We start from the raw sequence: 13,061 nt of genomic DNA on the forward strand, positions 1-13,061 counted from the left end.
GAATCCACGATACGCAGGATGGTTCCCAGACCAGAGGTGGCACCAGTGCCAAGTCGGGCTGGTTTGATACTACCAAGTGCGTCCTGCAATCTGCCATCCAGAAGCGGGGCAGCTTACTTTTGTTTGCCAGGGAAACGGGCCGAGGTTTGTGTCTGGGGGCCTATGGCTGGGAGTGACCGGCTGGCTCCTGAAAAGCTACGATAGGCAGGATGGTGACCAGACCCATGGTGGCACCAGTGCCAAGTTGGGCTGGTTTGATAGTACCAAGTGGCTCCTGCAATCTGCCATCAAAAAGTTGGCAGGCGAGTTTTGTTTTCCAGGGAAAAGCGCCGTTGTTTGTGTTTGGGGGCCTGTGGCTGGGAGTGGACGGATGGCTCCTTAGAATCCACGATACACAGCATGGTTCCCAGACCAGAGGTGGCACCAGTGCCAAGTCGGGCTAGTTTGATGGTGCAAAGTGGTTCCTGCAATCTGCCATCCAGAAGCGGGGCAGCTTACTTTTCTTTGCCAGGGAAACGGGCCGAGGTTTGTGTCTGGGGGCCTATGGCTGGGAGTGACCGGCTGGCTCCTGAAAAGCTACGATAGGCAGGATGGTGACCAGACCCATGGTGGCACCAGTGCCAAGTTGGGCTGATTTGATAGTACCAAGTGGCTCCTGCAATCTGCCATCAAAAAGTTGGCAGGCGAGTTTTGTTTTCCAGGGAAAAGCGCCGTTGTTTGTGTTTGGGGGCCTGTGGCTGGGAGTGGCCGGCTGGCTCCTTAGAATCCACGATACGCAGGATGGTTCCCAGACCAGAGGTCGCACCAGTGCCAAGTTGGGCTGGTTTGATTGTACCAAGTGCGTCCTGCAATCTACCATCCAGAAGCGGGATGACTTACTTTTGTTTGCCAGGGAAACGGGCCGAGATTTTTGTCTGGGGGCCTACGGCTGGGAGTGACCGGCTGGCTCCTGAAAAGCTACGATAGGCAGGATGGTGACCAGACCCATGGTGGCACCAGTGCCAAGTTGGGCTGGTTTGATAGTACCAAGTGGCTCCTGCAATCTGCCATCAAAATGTTGGCTGGCGAGTTTTGTTTTCCAGGGAAAAGTGCCGTTGTTTGTGTTTGGGGGCCTGTGGGTGGGAGTGACCGGCTGGCTCCTTAGAATCCACGATACACAGCATGGTTCCCAGACCAGAGGTGGCACCAGTGCCAAGTCGGGCTAGTTTGATGGTGCAAAGTGGCTCCTGCAATCTGCCATCCAGAAGCGGGGTAGCTTACTTTTGTTTGCCAGGGAAACGGGCCGAGTTTTGTGTCTGGGGGCCTATGGCTGCGAGTGACCGGCTGGCTCCTGAAAAGCTACGATAGGCAGGATGGTGACCAGACCCATGGTGGCACCAGTGCCAAGTTGGGCTGATTTGATAGTAGCAAGTGGCTCCTGCAATCTGCCATCAAAAAGTTGGCAGGCGAGTTTTGTTTTCCAGGGAAAAGCGCCGTTGTTTGTGTTTGGGCGCCTGTGGCTCAGAGTGGCCGGCTGGCTCCTTACAATGAACGATACGCAGGATGGTTCCCAGAGCTGAGGTGGCACCAGTGCCAAGACGGGCTAGTTTGATGGTGCAAAGTGGCTCCTGCAATCTGCCATCCAGAAGCGGGGTAGCTTACTTTTGTTTGCCAGGGAAACGGGCCGAAATATTTGTCTAGGGGCCTCTGGCTGGGGGTGGCTGGCTGGCTCCTGAAAAGCTACGATAGGCAGGATGGTGACCAGACCCATGGTGGCACCAGTGCCAAGTTGGGCTGGTTTGATAGTACCAAGTGGCTCCTGCAATCTGCCATCAAAAAGTTGTCAGGCGAGTTTTGTTTTCCAGGGAAAAGCGCCGTTGTTTGTATTTGGGGGCCTGTGGCTGGGAGTGGCCGGCTGGCTCCTTTGAACCCACAATACGCAGGATGGTTCCCAGACCCAAGGTGGCACCAGTGCCAAGTCGGGCTGGTTTGATACTACCAAGTGCGTCCTGCAATCTGCCATCCAGAAGCGGGGCAGCTTAATTTTGTTTGCCAGGGAAACGGGCCGTGGGTTTTGTTTGGGGGCCTATGGCTGAGAGTGGCCGGCTGGCTCCTGAAAATCCACGCTAGGCAGCATGGTTCCCAGATGCAAGGTGGCACCAGTGCCAAGTCGGGCTGGTTTGATGGTGCAAAGTGGCTCCTGCAATCTGCCATCCAGAAGCGGGGCAGCTGATTTTTGTTTGCCAGAGAAAAATTCCGTGGATTGTTTTTGGGGGCATATTGCTGGGAGTGGCCGGCTGGCTCCTTAAAATGCTCGATACGCATGATGGTTCCCAGGTCCAAGGTGTCACCACTACCAAGTCGGCCTGCGGTTTTAGTATCAAGTTCATCCTGCAATTTGCCATCCAGAAGAGGGGCAGTTGAGTTTTGTTTGCCAGAGAAACGGGCCGAGGTTTCTGTTTGGGGACATATGGCTGAGAGTGGCCGGCTGGCCCCTGAATATCCACGATACACAGCATGGTTCCCAGATCCAAGGTGGCACCAGTGCCAAGTTGGGCTGGTTTGATAGTACCAAGTGTCTCCTGCAATCTGCCATCCAGAAGCGGGGCAGCTTACTTTTGTTTGCCAGAGAAATAGGCCTAGGTTTTTGTCTGGGGGCCTGTGGCTAGGAGTGGCCGGCTGGCTCCTAAGATTCCACGATACGCAGGATGTTTCCCAGACCCAAGGTGGCACCAGTGCCAAGTCGGGCTGGTTTGATAGTACCAAGTGGCTCCTGCAAACTCCATCAAAAAGTTGGCAGGCGTGTTTTGTTTTCCAGGGAACAGCGCCGTTGATTTTGTTTGGGGGCCTGTGGCTGGGAGTGGCCGGCTGGCTCCTTAGAATCCACGATACGCAGGATGGTTCCCAGACCCAAGGTGGCACCAGTGCCAAGTCGGGCTGGTTTGATTACACCAAGTGGCTCCTGCAATCTGCCATCCAGAAGTGAGGCAGCTAAGTTTTGTTTGCCAGAAAAAAGGGCCGTGGTTTTTGTTGGGGGCCTGTGGCTGGGAGTGGCCGGCTGGCTCCTTAGAATCCACCATACGCAGGATGGTTCCCAGACCCAAGGTGGCACCAGTGCCAAGTCGGGCTGGTTTGATAGTCCCAAGTGGCTCCTGCAAACTGCCATCCGGAAGCGGGGCAGCTGAGTTTTGTTTGCCAGGGAAATGGGCCGTTGTTTGTGTTTGGGGGCCTGTGGCTGGGAGTGTTCGGCTGGTTCCTGAATATGTACGATACGCAGGATTGTTCCCAGACCCAAGGTGGCACCAGTGCCAAGTCGGGCTGGTTTGATGGTGCAAAGTGGCTCCTGCAATCTGCCATCCAGACGAGGGGCAGCGGATTTTTGTTTCCATGAGAAATGGTCCGTGGTTTGTTTTTGGGGGTATATGGCTGGGCCTGGCCGGCTGGCTCCTTAAAAAGCTCGATATGCAGGATGGTTCCCTGACACAAGGTGGCACCAGTGCCACGTCGGGCGGTTTTCGTAGTACAAAGTGCATCCTAAAATTTGCCATCCAGAAGAGGGGCAGTTGAGTTTTGTTTGCCAGAGAAAAGGTCCGTGGTTTGTTTTTGGGGGCCTATGGCTGAGAGTGGCCGGCTGGCTCCTGAAAATCCACGCTAGGCAGCATGGTTCCCAGATGCAAGGTGGCACCAGTGCCAAGTCGGGCTGGTTTGATGGTGCAAAGTGGCTCCTGCAATCTGCCATCCAGAAGCGGGGCAGCTGATTTTTGTTTGCCAGAGAAAAATTCCATGGATTGTTTTTGGGGCATATTGCTGGGAGTGGCCGGCTGGCTCCTTAAAATGCTCGATACGCATGATGGTTCCCAGGTCCAAGGTGTCACCACTACCAAGTCGGCCTGCGGTTTTAGTATCAAGTTCATCCTGCAATTTGCCATCCAGAAGAGGGGCAGTTGAGTTTTGTTTGCCAGAGAAACGGGCCGAGGTTTCTGTTTGGGGACATATGGCTGAGAGTGGCCGGCTGGCCCCTGAATATCCACGATACACAGCATGGTTCCCAGATCCAAGGTGGCACCAGTGCCAAGTTGGGCTGGTTTGATAGTACCAAGTGTCTCCTGCAATCTGCCATCCAGAAGCGGGGCAGCTTACTTTTGTTTGCCAGAGAAATAGGCCTAGGTTTTTGTCTGGGGGCCTGTGGCTAGGAGTGGCCGGCTGGCTCCTAAGAATCCACGATACGCAGGATGTTTCCCAGACCCAAGGTGGCACCAGTGCCAAGTCGGGCTGGTTTGATAGTACCAAGTGGCTCCTGCAAACTCCATCAAAAAGTTGGCAGGCGTGTTTTGTTTTCCAGGGAACAGCGCCGTTGATTTTGTTTGGGGGCCTGTGGCTGGGAGTGGCCGGCTGGCTCCTTAGAATCCACGATACGCAGGATGGTTCCCAGACCCAAGGTGGCACCAGTGCCAAGTCGGGCTGGTTTGATTACACCAAGTGGCTCCTGCAATCTGCCATCCAGAAGTGAGGCAGCTAAGTTTTGTTTGCCAGAAAAAAGGGCCGTGGTTTTTGTTGGGGGCCTGTGGCTGGGAGTGGCCGGCTGGCTCCTTAGAATCCACCATACGCAGGATGGTTCCCAGACCCAAGGTGGCACCAGTGCCAAGTCGGGCTGGTTTGATAGTACCAAGTGGCTCCTGCAATCTGCCATCCAGAAGCGGTGCAGTTGAGTTTTGTTTGCCAGAGAAAAGGGCCGTGGGTTGTGTTTGGGGGCATATGGCTGGGAGTGGCCGGCTGTCTCATTAAAAAGATCGATACGCAGGATGGTTCCCAGACCCAAGGTGGCACCAGTGCCAAGTCGGGCTGGTTTGATAGTACCAAGTGCGTCCTGCAATTTGCCATCCAGAAGAGGGGCAGTGGAGTTTTGTTTGCCAGAGAATAGCGCCGTTGTTTGTGTTTGGGGGCTTGTGGCTGGGAGTGGCCGACTGGCGCCTTAGAATCTGTGTTACGCAGCATGGTTCCCAGACCAGAGGTGGCACCAGTGCCAAGTTGGGCTGGTTTGATAGTACCAAGTGGCTCCTGCAATCTGCCATCCAGAAGCGGGGCAGCTTACTTTTGTTTGCCAGGGAAACGGGCCGAGGTTTGTGACTGGGGACCTATGGCTGGGAGTGACCGGCTGGCTCCTGAAAAGCTACGATAGGCAGGATGGTGACCAGACCCATGGTGGCACCAGTGCCAAGTTGGGCTGGTTTGATAGTACCAAGTGGCTCCTGCAATCTGCCATCAAAAAGTTGTCAGGCGAGTTTTGTTTTCCAGGGAAAAGCGCCGTTGTTTGTATTTGGGGGCCTGTGGCTGGGAGTGGCCGGCTGGCTCCTTTGAACCCACAATACGCAGGATGGTTCCCAGACCCAAGGTGGCACCAGTGCCAAGTCGGGCTGGTTTGATACTACCAAGTGCGTCCTGCAATCTGCCATCCAGAAGCGGGGCAGCTTAATTTTGTTTGCCAGGGAAACGGGCCGTGGGTTTTGTTTGGGGGCCTATGGCTGAGAGTGGCTGGCTGGCTCCTGAAAATCCACGCTAGGCAGCATGGTTCCCAGATGCAAGGTGGCACCAGTGCCAAGTCGGGCTGGTTTGATGGTGCAAAGTGGCTCCTGCAATCTGCCATCCAGAAGCGGGGCAGCTGATTTTTGTTTGCCAGAGAAAAATTCCGTGGATTGTTTTTGGGGGCATATTGCTGGGAGTGGCCGGCTGGCTCCTTAAAATGCTCGATACGCATGATGGTTCCCAGGTCCAAGGTGTCACCACTACCAAGTCGGCCTGCGGTTTTAGTATCAAGTTCATCCTGCAATTTGCCATCCAGAAGAGGGGCAGTTGAGTTTTGTTTGCCAGAGAAACGGGCCGAGGTTTCTGTTTGGGGACATATGGCTGAGAGTGGCCGGCTGGCCCCTGAATATCCACGATACACAGCATGGTTCCCAGATCCAAGGTGGCACCAGTGCCAAGTTGGGCTGGTTTGATAGTACCAAGTGTCTCCTGCAATCTGCCATCCAGAAGCGGGGCAGCTTACTTTTGTTTGCCAGAGAAATAGGCCTAGGTTTTTGTCTGGGGGCCTGTGGCTAGGAGTGGCCGGCTGGCTCCTAAGATTCCACGATACGCAGGATGTTTCCCAGACCCAAGGTGGCACCAGTGCCAAGTCGGGCTGGTTTGATAGTACCAAGTGGCTCCTGCAAACTCCATCAAAAAGTTGGCAGGCGTGTTTTGTTTTCCAGGGAACAGCGCCGTTGATTTTGTTTGGGGGCCTGTGGCTGGGAGTGGCCGGCTGGCTCCTTAGAATCCACGATACGCAGGATGGTTCCCAGACCCAAGGTGGCACCAGTGCCAAGTCGGGCTGGTTTGATTACACCAAGTGGCTCCTGCAATCTGCCATCCAGAAGTGAGGCAGCTAAGTTTTGTTTGCCAGAAAAAAGGGCCGTGGTTTTTGTTGGGGGCCTGTGGCTGGGAGTGGCCGGCTGGCTCCTTAGAATCCACCATACGCAGGATGGTTCCCAGACCCAAGGTGGCACCAGTGCCAAGTCGGGCTGGTTTGATAGTCCCAAGTGGCTCCTGCAAACTGCCATCCAGAAGCGGGGCAGCTGAGTTTTGTTTGCCAGGGAAATGGGCCGTTGTTTGTGTTTGGGGGCCTGTGGCTGGGAGTGTTCGGCTGGTTCCTGAATATGTACGATACGCAGGATTGTTCCCAGACCCATGGTGGCACCAGTGCCAAGTCGGGCTGGTTTGATGGTGCAAAGTGGCTCCTGCAATCTGCCATCCAGACGCGGGGCAGCGGATTTTTGTTTCCATGAGAAATGGTCCGTGGTTTGTTTTTGGGGGTATATGGCTGGGCCTGGCCGGCTGGCTCCTTAAAAAGCTCGATATGCAGGATGGTTCCCTGACACAAGGTGGCACCAGTGCCATGTCGGGCGGTTTTCGTAGTACAAAGTGCGTCCTAAAATTTGCCATCCAGAAGAGGGGCAGTTGAGTTTTGTTTGCCAGAGAAAAGGTCCGTGGTTTGTTTTTGGGGGCATATGGCTGAGAGTGGCTGGCTGGCCCCTGAAAATCCACGATACACAGGATGGTTCCCAGATCCAAGGTGGCACCTGTGCCAAGTCGGGCTGATTTGATAGTACTAAGTAGCTCCTGCAATCTGCCATCCAGAAGCGGGACAGCTTATTTTTGTTTGCCAGGGAAACGGGCCGAGGTTTGTGTTTGGGGGCCTATGGCTGAGAGTGACCGGCTGGCTCCTGAAAAGCTACAATAGGCAGGATGGTGACCAGACCCATGGTGGCACCAGTGCCAAGTTGGGCTGGTTTGATAGTACCAAGTGGTTCCTGCAATCTGCCATCCAGAAGCAGGGCAGCTGAGTTTTGTTTGCCAGAGAAAAGGGCCTTGGTTTGTGTTTGGGGGCATATGGCTGGGTGTGGCCAGCTGGCTCCTTAAAATGCACGATATGCAACATGGCTCCCAGACCCAAGGTGGCACCAGTGCCAAGTTGGGCTGGTTTGATAGTACCAAGTGGCTCCTGCAATCTTCCATGATCACGTGGAGAAATACTTTCTGGTTTCAGCCTCATGCTCTTTCTTCTCTCCCTCAACTTCTCTATCACCTCTCATCTGGTTCACATGCGCTGTCTTCAAGGTCCACAGGCTACTTTTCACAGAATCTTCTGGCCTGATGAAGTAAGAATGATGAATAGAACAGAGCTGGGATCTATTTTCCAGTTTGGATAAAATGCATTCTGCACACAAATCCAAGGAGAACGTGCTGCCCCAATGCCCAGAAAATCTTTCACTCCTGCTAGTGTTCTACGTCAACCGCAACTTAGTCTGAAAGAAAAGCTTTTTCTCTGAGAGCATCTGAGAGGTTTGCATGAAGCACTGATATCTGACATATGCAATTTTGAATAGGAGAGGAAAAAGAAAATGGCAAGGAGTTTTTAATTTTAGTGGTTTCAATTTTAATTTCCGTGCACTTTTTCAAAACTTGTCAGCTCAAATGCCCATCAACATCTTTTAGTCATCTGTAAGTCAGTATTCATATAAAATGTGCTTCAAATCCAAAGAATTTCAAATTTGCACTCCAAGCTTCTATGCCTAGATTTATGATTTCCTACACATATTAGATGAAAGGAAGGCCTTTTTTACTGTGGGAGTGCTGGAACACTGGAACAGGTTGCCCAGAGAAGTTGTGGGTGTCCCATCCCTGAAAGTATTCAAGGTCACCTTGGACGGGGCTTGGAGCAGCAACAAAGGAGAAGCTTGATGGTAGAGAAACAAAGTCGGACTATAGAAGAAACTCGGATTGAAGTATAGGATCAAGTTTTCTCTCAGCTCTTGGGGTAAATTCAAAGTTGTACAAAATGACATTTATCTGTGCTATTCACTACTGTAACAGAAAGTTTCATGAAAACTGTACAGAAGATAGTAAATTTTAAAAGAGATAAGAATTACAGCATAAAATCCATGGGATAGGTTACAACATGAGACACTCTCTAAGAGAAAATCTCTTTGTTTCAGCACTTCATCGGGGTAAGATTTCATGAAGTGCCAAAGAAGGCGGCAAAATATCATTCGGGACATTATTTACTGGAATTCAGCCTGGCCATTAGTAGGAACTGCCTTTGAACATATCATGTAGATATACCACACACACTTTCCCTTCACTGAAAAATTACTGTTTACAACAAATAAGCAATTGACGATCAAAATTGATTGAAAGCATCTTAAACATGTCAAGTATTTCATTGTAGATGATCTGTGATCCAAATGCTTCTTCCACCTTCGAGAGGGACAGAAGAATTCTTCCATATCATGATGGTTTAAAATTGTATCAACCAATGTTTTCTGCTGAAAAGATATCATCTATTTTTTTCTATTTTTGGAAGAAAATATTCCTAGACATACAACAGGTGAGAACTAAGTAATTTTAAAGAAACAAATGAAATGAAAATATTCTGTAAATAGAATGAAATGAAAAGCTGTGTTTTAAATAGGAGCTAAATATTAAACAGAATTTTTGTACCAGGCATTTGAATTACTGCACCAGCTCTTTTGCCCATCAAGAGAGGCATTTAGCATTTCAGTCTTTTCCAAGGTGTTCATGATCTGCTATGCTGATCTCTGTGTGTGCCTAGGTGTGTGTGGAGGGGGGGGCATATGAAGGGGAGTGTGTATGTTTGCTTTACAATTGTTGTGGCAGATTCATGCCTCAGCTCCACATTTTGTTTTAAAAAGGTCACACCGAGTGGATATGAAGTTTACTATCAACAAGAGATCGATTCCCAAATCATCCATTTGACTCTCCCTTATAAATCATGTGCTTTGTTGCATATTTTATCAAATATACTTTCAAGCCAGATGGAGGAAGGAGGATGTGGGAATCCCTCCACCATCTTGCAACTTTTATGTAAGTAGGTTTTCAAGAAAATCATCATTTCTCTTTTAAATATGTCTGGAACAGGCATGATGGTAGTGTCAACCTGTTGGAGTTTTTGTTGCTGGAAGAAGTTGTACAAAAGGATTGGTTTTTACATTGACCAGTTACTGAATCAAGCGCAGGAATACATTGGAAATTTAGCTGGGGGTTCCTTTTCCCAGCAGACTACTTCTAGAACGAGCTTGTACACTGAAGCTGACTCTTTTGCTCTCTTTTTGTTTCTTTCCTATTTTCTTGGCTTCTTTGCCACTATCTAGACAATTTTGGAACTTTGTTCCCAACTAAAATGGTTTCAATAGTCTGATTGTGATCATACATTTTTACAAGGAATTTTTAAAATCTTTCCTCGAGTCCAGAAAGTCAAGGACTTAGATCTTTTTCTTCCCTTATCAATATTGCCATGAAATTGATAAATAAAGACCAACTCTTTATTTTTGTTTTTAACCCACGTAGATAATTCCCATCCATTAATCCATTTTGTGGACCAATAGCTGCCATTCTGATGGAAGCTGTCACTTCTTAACAATAGGCATTCTGTGACTATGTTGACTGCACTTTGGGTGAAGATCCTAACTGGTCTTAGATATACATAGGGAGAAATTTGCTCAGCCAGTGTCAGTCTTAAGCATGCGTATCAGAAGATCTTTCTAGAGCTGGGAATTTTCCCATGAAAGGGATTCAGTTAGGGAAGAGACACTTGTGCCAGAGTTTTACATTCTTCTTGAACACTGCTTAAGGAACTTAGATGCCATGTCTGTCTGCACAGATCTCTGTCTGCACAGAACTTTGTCATGCCAGCGCTTTGAAATGCATCTTGAAGAGAATTCACTAGCACAGAATGAAAGAGAGTGGAAGGGGTTGGTGGGGCTAACCAGGCCCAACCCCCCTGCCTAAACCAGGATACCTAGAGCCTCTTGCCCAGGATTCTATCTGGGTGTACTTTTAATGTCTTCAAAGATCCAGGCTCCACAATCTTTCTGGGCAGTCTGTGCCGTGGTTCAGTCACCCTGACAGTAAAGAAACATTTACTGATGTTCAAAGGCAATCTCCTGTATTTCAGTGTGTGCCCACTGCCTCTTGTCTTTTCCCTCAGCATCACTGAAAAGACACTGATTCCCTCCCCTTTGCACTATTGCTTCCATATGTATGTGTGATGCCATGTAGAGGTATGTCAAAAACCTCCCTGAAGCCCAGGCAGATAATATTCCCTTCATCTACCAGTCAAGTTGATTCATCAGAGGAGTTTAAAGTGATGTTCAGCATGAAATTCCCCTGAAAAATCATGCTAACTACATTATTTGGTCATCTGTCATGTGCCTGGCAAGGATTTCCAGGAAGAGCTGCTTCATCAACTTCCTGGGGATAAAAAAGAGGCTGGCTGGTTTGTACTATGGCGAGTCCTCTTAATTGCCTTTTTTGAAGATGGGTGTCATTTGCTAACATCCACTCTTTAGCTCCTCTTCTCATCTTCACCTCGGCAAAAAGCTTTTCCACTATGTCTGGCTAGGAAAAACTGTGCCAGCACAGAAAACATCTCCCATCGTGTTCTAGAAGTTGCACGGATGTCTGCCAAGTGTTTGGCAGGAAGAAAAGAAAAGTTGTCCAAAACAGCTTCCAATCGAATGTTCCTGTGATTGGAAAAGTCAGGAGAGTGCAAAGGTACTGTTTTCTATCAGTTGGCAAGGTGCGCACACAATCCCAGTGTTGTACAGCTTGCTTCTTCACCTTCCCCAAGCTGCCGCTCTCGCCGGCTGCCGGAGCCCAAGAAGCGGCTTCTTCGCGCAAAGACGATTGTGCCGCTCACAGTGCTCTCCTTAGCGCGGCTTCTGCCGAAAGACGCCCGGCAGCGGCTCTTACCTCCGGAGAGCATCCTACCTTCGTCTTTAGCTCCTCTTCTCATCTACACCTCGGCAAAACGCTTTTCCACTATGTCTGGCTAGGAAAAACTGTGCCAGCACAGAAAACATCTCCCATCGTGTTCTAGAAGTTGCACGGATGTCTGCCAAGTGTTTGGGAGGAAGAAAAGAAAAGTTGTCCAAAACAGCTTCCAATCGAATGTTCATGTGATTGGAAAAGTCAGGAGAGTGCAAAGGTACTGTTTTCTATCAGTTGGCAAGGTGCGCACACAATCCCAGTGTTGTACAGCTTGCTTCTTCACCTTCCCGAAGCTGCCGCTCTCGCCGGCTCCCGGAACCGAAGAAGCGGCTTCTTCGCGCAAAGACGATTGTGCCGCTCACAGTGCTCTCCTTAGCGCGGCTTCTGCCGAAAGACGCCCGGCAGCGGCTCTTACCTCCGGAGAGCATCCTACCTTCGTCTTTCGCGTCTTTTGTAGTCTACATCTTAGCAAAACGCTTTTCCACTATGTCTGGCTAGGAAAAACTGTGCCAGCACAGAAAACATCTCCCATCGTGTTCTAGAAGTTGCACGGATGTCTGCCAAGTGTTTGGCAGGAAGAAAAGAAAAGTTGTCCAAAACAGCTTCCAATCGAATGTTCCTGTGATTGGAAAAGTCAGGAGAGTGCAAAGGTACTGTTTTCTATCAGTTGGCAAGGTGCGCACACAATCCCAGTGTTGTACAGCTTGCTTCTTCACCTTCCCGAAGCTGCCGCTCTCGCCGGCTGCCGGAGCCCAAGAAGCGGCTTCTTCGCGCAAAGACGATTGTGCCGCTCACAGTGCTCTCCTTAGCGCGGCTTCTGCCGAAAGACGCCCGGCAGCGGCTCTTACCTCCGGAGAGCATCCTACCTTCGTCTTTCGCGTCTTATGTAGTCTACACCTCGGCAAAAAGCTTTTCCACTATGTCTGGCTAGGAAAAACTGTGCCAGCACAGAAAACATCTCCCATCGTGTTCTAGAAGTTGCACGGATGTCTGCCAAGTGTTTGGCAGGAAGAAAAGAAAAGTTGTCCAAAACAGCTTCCAATCGAATGTTCCTGTGATTGGAAAAGTCAGGAGAGTGCAAAGGTACTGTTTTCTATCAGTTGGCAAGGTGCGCACACAATCCCAGTGTTGTACAGCTTGCTTCTTCACCTTCCCGAAGCTGCCGCTCTCGCCGGCTCCCGGAACCGAAGAAGCGGCTTCTTCGCGCAAAGACGATTGTGCCGCTCACAGTGCTCTCCTTAGCGCGGCTTCTGCCGAAAGACGCCCGGCAGCGGCTCTTACCTCCGGAGAGCATCCTACCTTCGTCTTTCGCGTCTTTTGTAGTCTACATCTTAGCAAAACGCTTTTCCACTATGTCTGGCTAGGAAAAACTGTGCCAGCACAGAAAACATCTCCCATCGTGTTCTAGAAGTTGCACGGATGTCTGCCAAGTGTTTGGCAGGAAGAAAAGAAAAGCTGTCCAAAACAGCTTCCAATCGAATGTTCCTGTGATTGGAAAAGTCAGGAGAGTGCAAAGGTACTGTTTTCTATCAGTTGGCAAGGTGCGCACACAATCCCAGTGTTGTACAGCTTGCTTCTTCACCTTCCCCAAGCTGCCACTCTCAGGAGGTAGAGCCGCTGCCGGGCGTCTTTCGGCAGAAGCCGCGCTAAGGAGAGCACTGTGAGCGGCACAATCGTCTTTGCGCGAAGAAGCCGCTTCTTCGGCTCCGGCAGCCGACGAGAGCGGCAGCTTCGGGAAGGTGAAGAAGCAAGCTGTA

Source organism: Melospiza melodia, chromosome 2, assembly GCF_035770615.1.
Source record: "Melospiza melodia melodia isolate bMelMel2 chromosome 2, bMelMel2.pri, whole genome shotgun sequence".
NCBI lineage: Eukaryota > Metazoa > Chordata > Aves > Passeriformes > Passerellidae > Melospiza > Melospiza melodia.